This window comes from Schistocerca serialis, chromosome 4 (assembly GCF_023864345.2).
Source record: "Schistocerca serialis cubense isolate TAMUIC-IGC-003099 chromosome 4, iqSchSeri2.2, whole genome shotgun sequence".
In the NCBI taxonomy this organism is placed as follows: domain Eukaryota; kingdom Metazoa; phylum Arthropoda; class Insecta; order Orthoptera; family Acrididae; genus Schistocerca; species Schistocerca serialis.
This window is the reverse complement of record NC_064641.1, coordinates 339613586-339632267: the sequence shown is the minus strand read 5'-3', so window position 1 is coordinate 339632267 and position 18682 is coordinate 339613586.

Below are 18682 nucleotides of genomic sequence, written 5' to 3'. Positions count from 1 at the left end.
CCAAGTCTCATGTAATTTTCTTTTACAGGTTTTTCTTTCTCTTTATCTATCACGCTAGCGGCACAAACTTTCCTAGGTCGCTTTAGCGCGAAGAAGAGTAAATAAATCTCCTTTAGCAATCCGACAATCTTCCAACCGATACTTCCGAAGCTGTTCCTCTCTCTCTCTATAATAACCATGGAGCATACATTTCTGTACCTCTGTTGTTCCAAAGAATAAACGTACTAGAAAAATACCTTGGCGTCGACGAGCTGTCGGCGCATATATTACTAGAAAATCTGATCAGATACTTTTAAAACGTAAATACATGTGGATAATTTGGTTGAGCATTATTAATTATTGCGTGGTAGAGGGTAATTTTCCGTGGGGAGATTACATGCTCACATAGCAAATAAATTAATTTGTCTTACCTCTAGAGCAGCAATAGAGTAACACTATATATTCTGGTTTCTCATGAAACATATCCATAGTCTAGCTACAGGCTCAGCGATGTGCAATGCTGGCTATAAAACTCTGAAATGCTAATGAAATTCTTCTGGCTGATAAACGAGAACATTTAAAAAAAATCTACTTCCTTAAAAATTATATGACGTGGACAGTGAGGCGTTACTAATTGTGGTGAATTACTAACACAGATTTTTTAGAAAAATTATATTACAAGTTAAGTTTCTCCTTTCAAAAACACCTGACAATTGAAGTTACATTACTCACAATGCAGATCATCAAATTAAATATATCCCTGTTAACAAATCTTAGAAACATTACAAAGGGAAATACCTAACTAGCCTTTTCATCGAAACGGTTTATGTACATTTTGGGGTTACTCAACAATTACAAATTATCGGCCAACTCACCTATACTAATGCGCTGCAAAAACAGAAATCATAATTATTTAAATCTTTACTTTACTTGCTTGAAGACTTCTCCTTCCAAGTTCAATAATATTAACATACCTAAATTAATCCAACACTTCGTGGCTTCACACAGCACACCACAAACACTGCCTATTCCATCGTCTTTCGCTCACCGACAGTTACCTACAACTTTGCACCAATTCGCCAAGCCCTCTCTTACTCTAACACTAGCAATATATCTGGGTCTCTGGTCTTACACAGTTAGCGATATAAAGCCAATGAAAGACATACATCGTATATAAAATCATATTCGGGGTGCCACATACAGATGAGGCCCTAGTAGACTCCTGACAACTTCGTAAAGACAATCTACTATGGTAAAAATTGCACATGACAGTGGCAAGGTTTCGTGAAAATGCAGTACAGAATGTGAACGTTGAAATGTGGTAAATTTCGGTAGTAAAAATATGAGATTAAATTAAGCCTAGGTGGCCAATGTTAGCAGTATCTGACTCCAGTACGAAGTTCATCGACACATACCAATGAAATCCATAGTGAAAGTAGATATAACACATCACAACGACTATAAGATTTGTTTACCTGATCCCTACGTTAGTTCATTGGTTCTCTTAGTTCACTCAGACTGGTTCCTGCAAGGAGTAGTAATGAAGCGAACCCCACACTTACAAACCATGAAGTCATACTTCACTGTCTACGTTTTCGAGCCGTATCAATATTTAAGAAAAGGATTTTGTTTTTCGGGTTAATTTTTTCTAAGTGCTTATTAGAAGATACTCATTTTTCATAAAAATCATAGACCACTGAGGAGTCAACGATTATTTTAAAGTATTAAAACATTTACAAACATAAATAAATTTAAAACAGAAATTTTTTAACACTAATGTATCTTCCAATCACCCATATCCCTTTTCTTACAATTTAATTATTGTTATTATTATTTCTTTAATCTTAAAACGAGTTTCAGGTTCTTGTTCCGCAACCCTCAGTTTACTGTGAATTAAAATTCGATTGGATATTTTTGAATATTATTTCAGTGAAAGAAGTGCGCAGATTAGTAGGCAAATATATGTTTAGTAAAAAGTATTTTCTTTCTTCATTCTGTTCTCTGCATGTCCGCAGCTCGTGGTCGTGCGGTAGCGTTCTCACTTCCCGCGCCCGGTTTCCCGGGTTCGATTCCCGGCGGGGTCAGGGATTTTCTCTGCCTCGTGATGACTGGATGTTGTGTGACGTCCTTAGGTTAGTTAGGTTTAAGTAGTTCTAAGTTCTATGGGACTGATGACCATAGATGTTAAGTCCCATAGTGCTCAGAGCCATTTGAACCGTTTTGCTCTCTGCATAAATCACGAAAATTGAAGTAAAAAAAAATGTAACATCTGGTTTCAATATCTTTCCTTATTTCCATATTAAGGCTAAATTTCTACACGAAAATAGAAAAACACCGTATTTTCCACGTTATGTTATACTCAACAGCACAATTTTTAGTTTCGTAGCACAATACGGCGGTCTCATTGGGAGACAGTGTCTTCAGGGCTGACTAGCGGTACCTGTTCCCACTTTTATGAAAGACAAGGTAACAGAGCGGAAATAAAATATCGCAAAATGGTCATTACTAGTGCTGAATATGTAAGGAGGCGCTTATGAAACAATCACTCCATTAGACCCGAATAAAGGAGGACAACACGCCATCGGTGGAAAGTTCACCTTATCTTCATTACATGAACTACCAAGTTCATCGCGTTCTCGATCACCTTCCCTATCAGCCTCAACATGTGACTCTACAACCTACAACAATCTACTACAACATTTTGTTTTTTCTTAGTGAATCACATTTTAGGTCTCAGCATAATACATCAGATCTTTCAATCATAGAATTCGTTGATATTATAAAACCCCTACCCGTTAGCAAACATAAGGAGTTTCATGACCTTATGTTCTCATGATATGTAAAGGATACGACCCAACATAGCAATGTAAGATGCGATGAAAGAAATTTTTCAGATAGTTAAGGGAGATGAAAATTTAATAGTCATGAGGGACTGGAATTCCATAGTAGGGAAAGGAAGAGAAGGAAAAGTAGTAGCTGAATAGGGACTGGGGGTAAGGAATGAAAGAGGAAGCCGCCTGGTAGAATTTACTCATAGCTAAAACTGCGTTTAAGAATCATAAACGAAGGTTGTATACGTGAAGAAGGCCTGGAGATACTGGAAGCTTTCATATGGTAAGACAGAGATATAGGAACCAGGTTTTAAATTGTAAGACATTTCCCGGGGCAGATGTGGATCTGACCACAATGTATTGGTTATGGACTGTAGATTGAAACTGAAGGAATTGCAAAAAGGTAGGAATTTAAGGAGATGGGATAAACTGAAAGAAGCAGAGGCTGTAGAGAGTTTCAGAGAGAGCATTAGGGAACGATTAACAACTCTAGGGGAAAGAAATTGCAGCAGAAGAAGAATCGGTAGCTTTGACAGATGAAATAGCGAAGATTGCAGAGGATCGAGTAGGTAAATACACAGGGGTTAATAGAAATGCTTGGGTAACAGAAGAGGTATTGAATTTAATTGATGAAATGAGACAATACAAAAATGCAGTAACTGAAGCAGGCGAAAAGGAATACAAACGTCTCAAAAATGAGATCGACAGGAAGTGCAAAACGGCTAAGCAAGAATGGCTAGAGGAAAATTTATGGAGGTAGAGGCATATATCACTAGGGTTAAGATAGATACTGCTTACAGAAAAATTAAAGAGATCTTTGGAGAGAAGAGAACCACATGTATGAATAACAAAAGCTCAGATGAAAAACCAGCAAAGAGGGGAAAAGAGAAAGATGGAGTATATAGAGGGTCCACACAAGGGCGATGTACTTGAGGGCAATATTATCGAAATTGAAGAGGACGTAGATGAAGATGAGATGGGACATATGATATTGCGTGAAGAATTTGACAGGGCGCTGAATGATCTAAGTCAAAGCAGGCCCCAGGATTAGACAAAATTCCATTAGAAATACTGATAACCTTGGGAGAGCCAGCCATGACAAAACTCTACCATCTGGTGAGCAAGATGTATGACACAGGCGAAATAACCTAAGACTTCAAGAACAATATAATAATACCAATTCCAAAGAAAGCAGGTGTCGACAGGTGTGAAAATTATCGAACTATCAGTTTCATGAGTCATAGCTGCAAAATACTACGACAAATTCGTTACAGACGAATGAAAAAGTGGTAGAAGCAGAACTTGGGGAAGATCAGTTTGGATTCCGTAGAAATCGTGGAACACGTGACGCCATACTGACCCTACGACTTATCTTAGAAGATAGTTTAAGGAAAGGCAAACCTACGTTTCTAGCATTTGTAGACTCAGGGAAAGCTTTTGGCAATGTTGACTTGAGTACACTGCCGTGTGGTCCTAGGCGCTACAGTCTGCAACCGAGCGACCGCTACGGTCGCAGGTTCGAATCCTGCCTCGGGCATGGATGTGTGTGATGTCCTTAGGTTAGTTAGGTTTAATTAGTTCTAGGGTCTAGGCGACTGATGACCTCAGAAGTTAAGTCGCGTAGTGCTCAGATCCATTTGAACCATTTTTGATTAGAGTACCCTCTTTAAAATTCTGAAGGATACAGGGGTAAAAACGGAGGGAGCGATAGGCTATTTACTGTTTGTACAGAAACCAGGTGGCAGTTATCGGAGTAGCGGGGCTTGAAAGTGAAGCAGTTACTGAGATGAGAGTGAGACAGGGTTGTAGTCTATCGCCAATGTTATTCGATCTGTATATTGAGCAAGCAGTAAAGGAAACAAAAGAAGAAATAAAAACTTTGAGGTTTGCCAGTGACATTGTAAATCTGTCAGAGACAGCAAAGCACCAGGAAAAGCAGTTGAACGTAATGGACGGTTTTGGAAGGAGGATATAAGATGAAGATCAACAAAAGCAAAACGACGATAATGCAATGTAGTCGAATGAAGTCAGGTGATGCTGAGGGAATTACATTAGGAAATGACATTAGGAAAGCAGTAAATGTGTTTTGCTATTTGGGAAGCAAAATAACTGACGATGGTCAAAGTAGAGAGGATGTAAAATGTAGAGTGACTAGGGCAAGGAAAGCGTTTCTAAAGAAGAGAAATTTGTTATCATCGAGTATAGATTTAAGTGTCACAAAGTCTTTCCTGAAAGTATTTGTATGCAGTGTAGGCATGTATGGAAGTGAAACATGGACGATAAATAGTTTAGACAAGAAGTGAAAAGAAGATTTCGAAATGTATCGCTACAGAAGACTGCAGAAAATTAGATGAGTAGATCACGTAACCAATTAGGGGTTAATGAGAGAGGGAGATGAGGAAATTGTGGCACAACCTGACTAAAAGAAGGGACCGGTTGTAGGAACGTTCTGAGGCAGCAAGGGGTCACCAATTTAGTATTAGAGGGAATAGTGGAGGGCAAAAATCGTAGAGGTAGATCAAGAGATGAAAACACTAACCAGATTCAGAAGGATGTAGGTTGCGGTAATTACTCGGAGATCAAGAAGCTTGCATAGGATGGAGTAGCATGGAGAGCTTCGTCAAACCAGTCTCTATACTGAAGACCACAACAACAATAACGACATATGTAGCTTGCTGGACAGTGATCATTTAAGTAAAAATAAAAGATTTTTCCCTTTTTTGGCCCAGCTACAAACTCCTGCGGCAAAGACCACTTTGTAAAACATTCTTGTCACAATTCTGTTGAGATTTAATAGTTTAGGTGTGCTCTAAAATATCTTATTCAGTTGCTGTGACACATACAACAGATGGATGAATTTAACCTGGTAATTGATGTTTTCCTCACTCATGCTGCCCAATATAAATAAGTAAACATGTTACTGTTCATAAGTAATCAATTTCAAGCAATAAACGTTGTAACAAGCATTTTTTTTCGTTCTCATATGATATGAACTGACCATTTATCACATTTGCTTCCCTTTTTCATTAATTAATTGTCCTTCTACTTAAAACATTCATGTTATTTCATTTTTCTCCTTAAAAATTAATAGTTAATTAAAGTTCCATCAGGTAAGGATGTGTAACTTTGTATTACTGTTCATTACTGTTAGTATTTTATTGTATTTTCAAGCAAAGTAACCATATATTTTTAAATAATATCTTTCTGCTACTTAATTGATTGAGGTCTGATTATGTCACTATATATATATATATATATATATCCTGGCTTCATAACTGAAGCTTAAAAATTACCAATACAACTAAATCGTACTTTCTAGGACATGTAATAATTGGGCAACTACGATCTGTCGCTTATTATAGCAACAGAGTTAATGGGCTTTCCACTATAGTACATTAAATGATCCACATTACAAGGGAAGATCGGAAATAATGCACAATAATCACATTTTCCAAGAAGTTTAATAGCCAACAAAATAAATCACAAATGAACTTAAATGTCTTACCTACATAGTCAACAAAATTCTCAACACATTCCTCCTAACGTGGTGGCAGTTTTGTAAGTATGTTGTTTAGGTTTTTATGTTGGTAACGCCATGTAGCGCTCTATATGAAATCACTCACTGTGCTGTGTGCAGCCTGTGATTGGTTCGCATTGTTGGAATTTGCTATTGTAGTTTTGGGCAGTTGGCTGTTAACATCGCGTAGCGTTGCGCGGTTGGAGATGAGCCACCAGCAGTGCTGGATGTGGGGAGAGAGATGGCACAATTTTATGAGCACGAAAACTTACCACACGGAAATTCCCCAGCGGAAAGCAAGAACTACAAATCGACCACGTAATAGTCCAGAAAGACTCACAAAAAGAAATTTTGAACATAGACACCCGTAAAGGCTACTTCGACTCAGACCACCACCTATTACAGATCAGGATTCGTCTTTTGACCAAGAAAAAGCTCCATAAGAACAAAATTGTTAGACCAGATCCAGAATACGTTACTTTAAACCAGACACAAATATTACACAAAATTAAAATGGAGGAAACGACAGACTGGACACAACTTTCACGAAGAATCCGAGAGGCCATGAAACTAGCACAAGCACCACGCACACGGAAACACCGTTGGTGGAACCACACATGTGACCAAGCTATTGACCAACGAATCAGTGCATGGAAAAAATTTAGTAGCCATAAATCCCAAGAGAATTGGATGAACTTCTTGAAAACACAGAAGCAATCAAGCAAAATCATTCGCAGTGAAAAACGACAGTATGACAAACGGCGACTGACAGAGATTGAATCGGACTTCATGAAGAACAATACAAGAAACTTCTACAGAACGTTCAGAGAAAATATGACTGGATATCAACCACCCAACTTGTGCTTCAGAAGACCGGATGGAACCCTAGAAACCAATATCAAAAACAATTGTGACATTCTGGCAAAGTACTTTGAAAAACTGCTCAACACGGACCCCCCTATGGAAGAAAAGATGACAGAAACGAGCACATACAATCCAGATAGTGAACCTCCAACTCTAGAAGAAGTTAAAGAAATAATCAAGTCACTCAAGAATCGTAGAGCACCAGGAGAAGATGGCATCATCGCGGAAATCTGGAAGTTACATGACCCAGAACGCACCAAAGACATCCACAGGATCTTGGAAGACATCTGGAAGACCATGAAAATTTCTGACGACTGGAAAACTGCCCTGATACACCCACTACATAAAACAGGTGACAAGACAGACCCGAACAACTATAGAGGAATATCCCTACTACCGGTCACATACAAGATCCTCTCTAAAGCTTTACTGAACAGACTAGAATGCCAGACCGACCACTTGATTGGGGAATACCAAGCAGGCTTCCGTAAAGGGCGGTCTTATGCGGAACAAATTTGGAACCTGAAAATGATTTTACAACACAAACAGAACATGATCATTACCTTCGTTGACTTCAAAAAGGCGTACGACTCTATCGACCGGAAAACTCTCTTAAAAATTCTAGCAGAATACAAAGTAGTCAACAGAACACGGGCTATCATAGAGCAAACTTTAACCAACACAACCTCCAAAGTAAAGTTCTTTGGGGAACTATGAGAGCCCTTTGAAATTCACACAGGTGTCCGACAAGGCGATGGCCGCTCACCTCTCCTTTTCAATCTGGTGTTAGATAATGTCATAAAAGAATGGGAAACATCACAACAGGGGATAACCTTAGGAAACCTAGAGATTAAATGCCTGGCTTTTGCAGACGATGTGGCGATTGTCACGAAAGGTATAAAGGAAAAAAAGACGCTATTGAAAAACTGCACGAAATCGCTTCCAAAACTGGACTACAGATCTCTTACGAAAAGACACAGTTTATGAGCACAAAGAAACTCTCATCTCTGAACACAAAGTATGGCACGATTTACAAATCGGCAAACTTCAAATACCTCGGTGAGACACTACAAATGAGGTGACATAACAGAGACTCAAACGAAGAAAGAAAGACTAAACTGGACAAGGCATACAAAGTAGTGTGGAATCATTATAACAAGAAGTCTATCTCACAAAAAGCCAAATTACGCCATTACGACACGGTGGTGCTCCCCGAGGCACTATATGCAGCAGAGACCACACTAATCCTAGGGCATACACGTATCAGACAATTAGAAAAAGTAGAACGGAAAATACTTAGGAAAATATTTGGCGCAACTAACAACAATGGAATATGGATCAAGAAACCTACAGAGGAACTGTACAAACATACGGAGACAATCACAGAAAAGATTAGAAAACGCAGACTACAATTCTATGGACACCTATACAGAATGCCATCACACAGGCTGACCAAACAGATCTTTGACTGGATAACCACTAGAAACAACAAATGGGTGGCAGAGGTAGAAAACGACCTGAACCAACTCAACATAACAGCAGACACAGTAAACGACAGAATAAAATTCAGAAACATCATTAAGAAAAGTAAACTACATGAGATACAATATGACAAACGAACAGGCATAAAATGGACCGAAGAACGCAAGCAAGATCACAGCCAGAAGATGAAAGAAATATGGGCAACCAAAAAGACAATCAAGATGAAGCCGAAGACACAAAGCCGACAAAAAGCATGGACAGAGGACCGGAAACAGAAACACAGCGAGCGAATGAGGGAAGTTTGGGCAGCAAGGAAGGCAGCAAAAGGAACTGGCCACGTAGTTTAGTCCAAATGCGCTCTTTAAGGGCAAAACACCAATAATAATATATATATATATATGTATATATGACTTTGGAACACTTTTAAGGTAGATACATTGTTTGTTCTTTATGATAATCTTTCATTTGCTAACTATGCCAATCAGTAGTTAGAATCTTTTATTCAGCTGACTGTAGTGGCGCACGCTGTATTGTAGTAGTTTGAGTAACCAATATTTTTGTGAGGTAAGTCATTCATGAAAGGTATAGGTTATTGTTAGTCAGGGCCATTCTTTTGTAGGGATTTTTGAAAGTCAGATTGCATTGCTCTAAAAATATTGTGTGTCAGTTTAAGCACAGTCATTTATAATTTTTCTAAGGGTACGTTTCAGTTTCAATGTGCAATCTCCGTAGAAGTCCATTTGGTTTGAGTGTATCCGTCTGCGGACTGCTGATTTCACTTCCGCATCTGTCGCAAAGTGTTGGCCGGCCAGAAATGTCTTCGTGGGACCAAACAGGTGAAAGTCAGACGGTGCAAGGTCCGGACCGTATGATACAGTTAGCATTAATGTTGTGGCGTTTGTGACGAATGGCAATATGGAACCTGACCACAGTTTTAATGAACGCTACCGTATTCACGCTGGGTGCATATTTAGAAAAGTCCACCAGTAATACACAATAGAAATACCCCAGAACACTGTCAAGTAAGTTCCTTGCAGTCTGAGTCTTTTGAATTTTCTTTCATACCAGGCAACCGGTGCCTTTCCACTCCATAGGCTCTTGCTTGGCTTCGGTGGCGTAGCGGTACGACTACGAGTCATCATCAGTGACGATTCCTATCAGAAAGTCGTGTCGTTCAGCGTCGTAACGCGTTAAGTGATCCAAGCTTGTCATCATTCCTTTGCCCTTGTGGTAGTCTGTCAGATTCTTTGGCGCCCAGTGAACACCAACTTTGTAAAATTTGAAGGCGTCATGAACAATATTGTACGCCGCACCACAGGAAATGTCGTCCTCTTGCGAGAGGTTCGCATTTGCACCAGCTTGTCATTAAAAATGGTGTCCCAATGATTCTGAAGTTATGCGGGGTTATAGCTGTGACCGTCCGCCAAGAGCGTGGTGAATCGCTAAGGTTTACACGTTCCTCTTGGAAGAATGCACACCACCTGGAGACATTACTAATGTCCATAAAGTCGCGTTCATACACGCCACGAATGTCCCTCTGAATTTCACTCGGTTTGTGTCATTTGGATCATAATATTGAACTGAACTGAAAGCGTACAAACTCAAATGAATGAACTGCAACAAAAGAAACATTCGAAGACAGGCCAGATTAAGTGACCATAGTACGGAAGAACTCTACGCCTCAGAAACAACTACAACCGGAGCATCAGGCGTCACAGAGACAGAAATAAGTAGAATGTAGATTCCTCAGCAAGATCTATGGAGCAGTGCACCGAGATGGTACATGGACGAAGAGAGCAACCAATGAATTATACGAACACACAGGAATACTCACAGCCATTACCAGAAAACGCAGCCTAACATTCTATGGAGACGTTCGTAAAATATGTGCACCGAATGAACTACAACAGATGCAACAAAGGGGATTTGTGTGTGTGTGTGTGTGTGTGTATTATTTTTTTTTTAATACAGGGAGAGAGACACATTCAATGCAATTAAGTGAAAATACTGTACGTATGTGAGAAGAAAAATGATTTAAAAAACCTTAGAATGCTATTCAAATGGACAGGATGTTCCATAATTTCTACAAAGAAGATGTACTATGATTGTAAAATCAACTCGTTGTACATCGTACTGGAAGTTCGCAGTTATGATCTACATAACATGCAAATAATTGATAAACATACTTTTCAAATTATAGAAACATCTGTTGTCTCCTTTTGATTCGGGTTCTGTTAGTATCTGTTGGAAACGCTTGGTTTATATTACGGCAAAAATTGCGAAAACGTATAAGTTTCACGTTTTTCTTATACTTCTCGTACCTCTGTTTGGCCTAGATAGCGACTCGCTCTGTTACAATACCCAATGCAACGAAGTTTTCGTTTCTGCTATTGAGAAACTTGCAGCCGTTCTCACGATCGGTATCACTGCTGAGCTTCGCAGCGTTGCTACAGAGTCGCTTAGGACTCAGCTAGCGAACAAAATAAACACGCGTCCCCAGTTTGCTGCTGTTGACAAACAATTGGATTTGCGAGTGAAAGCCTATTTACAGGTGCACAAACAACCTAATCTCCAGCTAACTGACGCTCTTTGTCGATGTTTTTCAAGAACAATTCTCTTAAACGTAATTCGTCATACCTTACAGATTGTCAAGTTCTATCAGTGTGTGGGAAGGGGGGTCGGCGATTTGTCACAGCAGATAAAAGGGCGTACGTCAATATGACTTTAACTATGAGCGTTTGTCTTATTTGATCGGCGCTGTCATCTGATGCTCAGTTATACAGACAAAATACAGAACGCGGGAACCGTTACGTGCCAGTTGTCGGATCTAGAAGCAAGCTTATGTTTCGTCTTTGATTGCTCTAACACGTGATAAGCAGTTTCTAAAAGATAAGCCATTTCCTATTACGTTAAAATAGAAGTTTTTGTTGCTACGCCTATATCTGGACATTAGCATTCACGGTTATATTAGTATGAAGCAAAGCGCGAGTGTGTAGCTGTAGTTTTATATAACCCATGTTTGTTATAGTAATTTGACGCACAGAGGCCGAGTGCGTCGTTTAAACCCAATGAAAGTAGGTAGCTAAATGAGACACGTTAAATTTTCCAGAATGAGATTTTCACTCTGCAGCGGAGTGTGCGCTGATATGAAACTTCCTGGCAGATTAAAACTGTGTGCCCGACTGAGACTCGAACTCGGGACCTTTGCCTTTCGCGGGCAAGTGCTCTACCATCTGAGCTACCGAAGCACGACTCACGCCCGGTACTCACAGTTTTTACTTCTGCCAGTACCTCGTCTCCTACCTTCCAAACTTTACAGAAGCTCTCCTGCGAACCAAGCAGAACTATCACTCCTGAAAGAAAGGATATTGCGGAGACATGGCTTAGCCACAGCCTGGGGGATGTTTCCAGGTACTGGCAGAAGTAAAAGCTGTGAGTACCGGGCGTGAGTCGTGTTTCGGTAGCTCAGATGGTAGAGCACTTGCCCGCGAAAGGCAAAGGTCCCGAGTTGGAGTCTCGGTCGGGCACACAGTTTTAATCTGCCAGGAAATTTCATATCAGCGCACACTCCGCTGCAGAGTGAAAATCTCATTCTGGAAACATCCCCCAGGCTGTGGCTGAGTCATGTCTCCGCGATATCCTTTCTTTCAGGAGTGATAGTTCTGCTTGGTTCGCAGGAGAGCTTCTGTAAAGTTTGGAAGGTAGGAGACGAGGTACTGGCAGAAGTAAAAGCTGTGAGTACCGGGCGTGAGACGTTAAATTTTGTTTAATGAAAGTCATAATAAAATAATACATAATTTTTATAAGAACTGGTTACTCTGTTCAGATGCCGAAGACCTAAATCCGTAAATCACAGAGAGCTTCTTGAACGGCGGGTGAATTAAGAAATGCGATCAGTGTTGTTTGTAATAGGACATCTGTTAGACACATCGCCCTCCAGCACAACATAGAAGAGGCAAACATCTGTGCGAAATATATGGTGAACTAGACAAAGATGACGAGGAATGGTATCGGTGTATTTTTTGTGCTTTTTGGAGTCATTCTGAATGTAGTGGCTGGCACAGTCCTGAAAATTATTGAAAGCTCGACGTTCCTATCTTTTTCTGGAAAATTGACTATTGATTCTGCTGTTGCGTGCATACACAGACTCTGTGTCTGAGGTACTATTATCGCGAGTGCTAGCGAGCGATCAGTTGTGGAGAGCAGTCGGACGCATCCTGGTGTGGAGAGAAGTCACGCGGCAGGAGAGGTCCCAGCCTGCCCTGACCTTGCTAGTGGGGCCGGAGGAGGCTTTTTTACAAATCGAGGATTTTCAGTAATTTGCCTTTTTGTTGCGCGTAGTCGTTGCCTGCTTGCGTACTGGAGAAGACTGACATGTCCGATAGTAGAAAGTTCCAGAACATGTCTGAATACTGGCATGTTGGACTACCTGTTTTCATAATACTAGTTGTATGTCTACATATCAGATTTTGTGATAATGATCATAAAGTTTGACTGGTGGTCTACCAATTTTTAGAGAAAAAGGACAGATAGCGATAATACTTCTGGATATAGAAACTTACACATTTTTGTACGTCTGTTCCCAGCATAAAAGTGTTTTGACGTGAAAGTCTCACTGGGCTAGTAACAACAACTCTGAGTCCTATCTGAAGAGGCGTTAGTTGTTTTACAGATAATCAAGAGACCAATTACTGAATACGCTCATATTCGAAGCTTCTTTTTCATTTTTGTAGCTATATTACAAGAAACTGTTATTATTATTTTTTATATCCTTCATTGTTAATATATATGGTGGTCAATTGAAAAAACTACAAAGAACGAAACTTGTCTAGCTTGAAGGGGGAAACAAGATGGCGCTATTGCTGGCCCGCTAGATGGAGCTGCCATCGGTCAAACGGATACCAACTGCATTTTTTTAAAAATAGGAACCCCCATTTTTCATTACATATTCGTGTAGTATGCAAAGAAATATGAATATTTTAGTTGGACCACATTTTTCGCTTTGTGATGGATGGCACTGTAATAGTCACAAACATATGACAGACAATTTTAGACGAACAGTTGGTAACTGGTAGGTTTTTTACATTAAAATACAGAACGTAGGTACATTTACACATTTTATTTCGGTTGTTCCAATGGGATACATGTACCTTTGTGAACTTATCATTCCTGAGAACGCATGCTGTTACAGAATGATTACCTGTAAATACCACATTAATGCAATGAATGGTCAACATGATGTCCGTCAACCTCAAGGCATTTGGCAATACGTGTAACGACATTCCTCTCAACAGCGAGTAGTTCACCTTCCGTAATGTTCGCACATACATTGACAATGTGCTGACGCATGTTGTCAGACAACCCGCCAAGGTCGCTGATGCTCCACTTGTCGTAGCCATCGTGGATTTTCAGTTGCCCTATAGTGCATATTATGCCGATTTACGTTACCGCTGTTGGTGAATGACGCGTCGTCGCTAAATAGAACGCGTACAAAAAATCTGTCATCGTCCCATAATTTCTTTTGTGCCCAGTGGCACGACGTTCAAAGTCGTGGCCATGCAATTCCTTGTGCATAGAAATATGACACGGGTGCAATCGACGTTGATGCAGCATTCTCAACACCGACGATTTTGAGATTCCCGATTCTCGCGCAATTTGTCTGTTCGTGATGTGCGGATTAGCCGCGACAGCAGCAAAAACACCTACTTGGGCATCATCATTTGTTGCAGGTCGTGGTTGAAGTTTCACATGTGGCTGAACACTTCTTGTTTCCTTAAATAAAGTAATTATCCGGAGAACGGTCCGGACATTTGGATGATGTCGTCCAGGTTACCGAGCAGCATACGTAGTACACGCCAGTTGGGCATTTTGATCACAATAGTCCTACATCAACACGATATCGACCTTTTCCGCAATTGGCAAACGGTCCATTTGAACACGGGTAATGTATCACGAAGCAAATACCGTCCGCACTGGCGGTATATTACGTGATACCACGTACTTACACGTTTGTGGCTATTACTGCGCCATCTATCACAAAGCGAAAAATGTAGTCCAACTAAAGCATTCATATTTCTTTACGTACTACGTGAATATCTAATAAAAAATGGGGGTTCCTACTTAAAAAACTCAGTTGATATGCGTTGGACCTAAGACAGCACCATCCAGCGGGCCAACCATAGCGCCATCTGGCTTTCCCCTTCAAGCAAGACAAGTTTCGTTCTTCGTAGTTTTTTCGATTGATGCTTATTTCGTGAGATATTTGGCCCGGTCACCAATAATTGGCCACCTTATATATACGGAATTAGTTATCTTAGACCATTCTTTGCGCCAGTGTACCCCATTTACTACGTCAATTTAACCGGAATGTCAGGTAAAATGGCGCAGTGCAATTATCTCATAATTATCAGTATATTTGTAACACTTGTAGCTGTATAGTTGTATAGTTACTATCCATTGGTTATAGAACACGAATCATGCGGTAACAATACATTACCATCGCAATTAAATTTGATAACTAGTGAGATCAGTGAGAAGCCACATAACGTCTCACAAAAGTGAAAAAGTGAAAATAACAAATAAAACAGGTATAGACTGCATTACGACACAGGAATTCACGAGTCATAACATCAAAAACGGGGCAACTTCAAAACGTTTGTTTTGACATAGAACAAGGAAAACGGTGTGACTGTGGAACTTAAGTTTATTAGTAGCAGCTTATATGACAAACTATTACTTCATCATCCTCTTGGGAGTGACCACATTCACATTCTTACGAAGACCTAAATCGATCAAGGAGGCGTACTCACCTATCAGGAGTACACGTTAGGTGCGTCGATGAGAGATTCCTATCATATGACACACATACTATAACTAAGCCGTGTATGACACAGCAGATGTGTTTTCCTGTGGAGGATTCGGTTCACTTGCCATCGCACTCTATGGTTCCCATTCGAAAGCCAACTACTTTCGGCTGCTAATAGATTAGTGAAGAATCAACTAACATTATAGGTCCCTTTCTTACAATTCGCTGTGGCAAACGGACCTTATACCACGAAACCGAACACGGATTTGAATATAGCCAAAAGTGAAAAAAAATGGTTCGGGGGAGCTTCGAACTCGTTTCGTCCACTTTATAATCCAAGTCCGTCACCACATAACCACGTGGCTGTTCCACACTGCTTTATGTTGCATTCCTCATGTTTGGACTGTTTCTGTGTTGCTCCTTTCTCACAGTTCAGTACACCTTTTTCCTGTTTTCGTGGTGGAACGGTGTTCAGTTGTTAACGGACTGTCAACTGGGCCTATTACCACTAAATCTGAGGCGGTTGCGATTTGGAGTTTATCTGATGAGTATCATTAGACTTGAATCACAGCCCTTTGAAGTTAAGCCCAGACTGGATATACAGGATGGTCAGATATACCGTAGCTTGTGCTGAAAAATAACAGTGAAGAAAGAGTTCGATACCTTGTTCTCTTTCCGAGTTTATTAGAATTGTAGTACGCATCCCGCTAGACATGGTGTCGTTAATCAGTTCTTCGTTTGGTTCCCGAAAGCCAAACAAGAGACCAATACAGATATTGGGCATGGTACGGTAGTAAGGATCGAACCCTAGTCAAATTCTGAGAAGTCTCGTGAGTTACTATCTATGTAGCCCAATGGCCTCATTGGCTAACTTCATTTCTAATTAAAATGCAAGAAGTATCGATTTTTTTCTTGATCATTATTTCTCGGTACAACCTATCCCCCAATGCCCTTACAAGCATCTGACCATCCTGTATATATTGCACTGTTGCGTAAGTCAACGACGTTTGAAACTAGTGACACATATGGAAGTAAGTGATTGAACTTATTCGATACAGCCGTTCTCCACTGTTCGTTAACCAATTGTCTGACAGCGAAGTGTTAAGTACTGGGCATAATATACTTAACACGAATCATGTAGACCTTCCGTTGGAGGGTATTTTCTTAATCAAGTTGTGAACTACGAGTATTTTACCTCGTTAACAGGACGCGATCTGGTACAGTTCTTTCTTCTTGGGCGTACTGTTATCAGTAATATTTCATTACCACGAGCTACCATCTCCATATTTTGCATCCCTAGAATATCATTAAACGATCCATCTGACATATGAGCATAGTAATCCGGGGTCCGTATTTTGGATTTGTAATAGACAATTGCTGTCCCATTATGTGTGTCGTTTTTAGTCGATATTTACAGAATCAGGACGACAACCGTTCTAAATTTATATTTGCTCGGTATAAGCTACAAGCCTGGTACTGTAGCATTCACCTGTACTCGAAGACAGCGAACTGAGGGCGTATGTCAGTCTCAGGAAATATCAGAAAACCAAGCCATTTTTTAAGTTCTTTTTTACATTGCTTTTTTATGGAGGGAGAAGCACGGTGTGCCTCTGCAGTGACTTACGATTTTTTTACAGAGCTCTGACATTTACATCCGCATTAATTTCCTACTTTCAGTCCTTCTGTGATTTTGTTCGTGTGTCCTCCCTTCCTCCTCCTGAGTGCTAGTCCCCTATGTTCAATATATTTCCGAGTCTCGCTGACTTTCCCGCTCGCTACATAGTTGGTAACCGACAAGATATTTAAGTTGCAGGTACCTGCTCTTAACTACTGATGCCATCAGCATTACATATTAGGAATTAAGAAATTGTAGTTTAGCCCACAATTTAAATGAGTGACGTGATTGTGATTCTATTAGATACTTCCTGAGAGATAACAATGTTTACAATACTCTGTGCAATGTGATACATGTTCGGTGCTGCTTAAGCTGGCAAATCGGTTCATCAAAGGGAAGTTGTTATTTTCTTACAAGAAATACCAGTTGGCAGGCCACTAGCAACGGTGCAGCGGGGAACTGGGGAAGTAGTCGGAGCTGTTAGAAGGATCAGCGGTCGGACTCTAGAGGGGCTACCGAAGGTTTATGAGCGGTCTTATGATTAACTCAGCTACATTTTAAATGTCTATGTTCTGTACTTATTTTGGAAGACTCCTCTGGCAGGGTTCATAACTTTACAAGGTTATGATGTTAGTCAGATTACAGTTACATATTTTTCTCCCACGTAACTATAATAACGTGGTACGTTCGAATCGGTTCGAGGTAGTACATGAGTGGTCATTGCGCTTCTGGGAAGGCTGCTACTCCGTTTGACTGGAACCACCTGTCGTTACCAGTGACCATAGGTGCACCAGCCACCCGTGAAACTCAATGACCTATGCATGATGTGCAGCAACGTTCATGGCCAGCTCGATTTCTGGACTTGCCGTGTGATTCGTGACTCGTCAACCAACAACTCTTACAGAACTATGTGACCAGGTCGAGCTAGCGTGGCATAATGTATTCGCCATCCGTACGATCTACTGGATGTAAGAGTCAGCGACTACTTTTACGCTCGTGGAGGCCACGCCAGTAACTGATATAGGTGTTTCAATATTGGTCGATACCTGATACCTCAACGCGCTTGCGCTATTGATGTGTAAATGCAATAATTTCTCGTAATCCATATGCACTGTTGCAACAATAATTCTTCAATCAATTTGAAACCTCTAGAACGTGTACGTCGATAGTAGTAATGAATGCCACACTGATATTATATACGCTACTTATGCAACAGCAGTACATCTTTTCTTCCTGTCGTAAACATTAAATGAAGTAGGAGCAAAACGTCTGAAGCCAACGAACCTAAAAATTTTACCTGTCTTTGTTAACAATGCAATGATGTTTTAGGCTACAAACTGACTTATGGGTAACTACATGCAGCGGGAGGGCAATGACATTTGGCCTTGGGCCCTTGACTATGACTTTAACCTTAAACGCATTACATGATAAATTACCCTGAACTGTCAGGTGGATCATGAACGAGTTACGTAAATACGCCCTCCCCAACTCCTCACCTTTCCTCCCTCCTCCAACAAACACAAATCAGTATTTCACCTGCCATTGAAACCAAAGTGTCAATCCTGTATTTTAACAGCCGTTAAAACTAA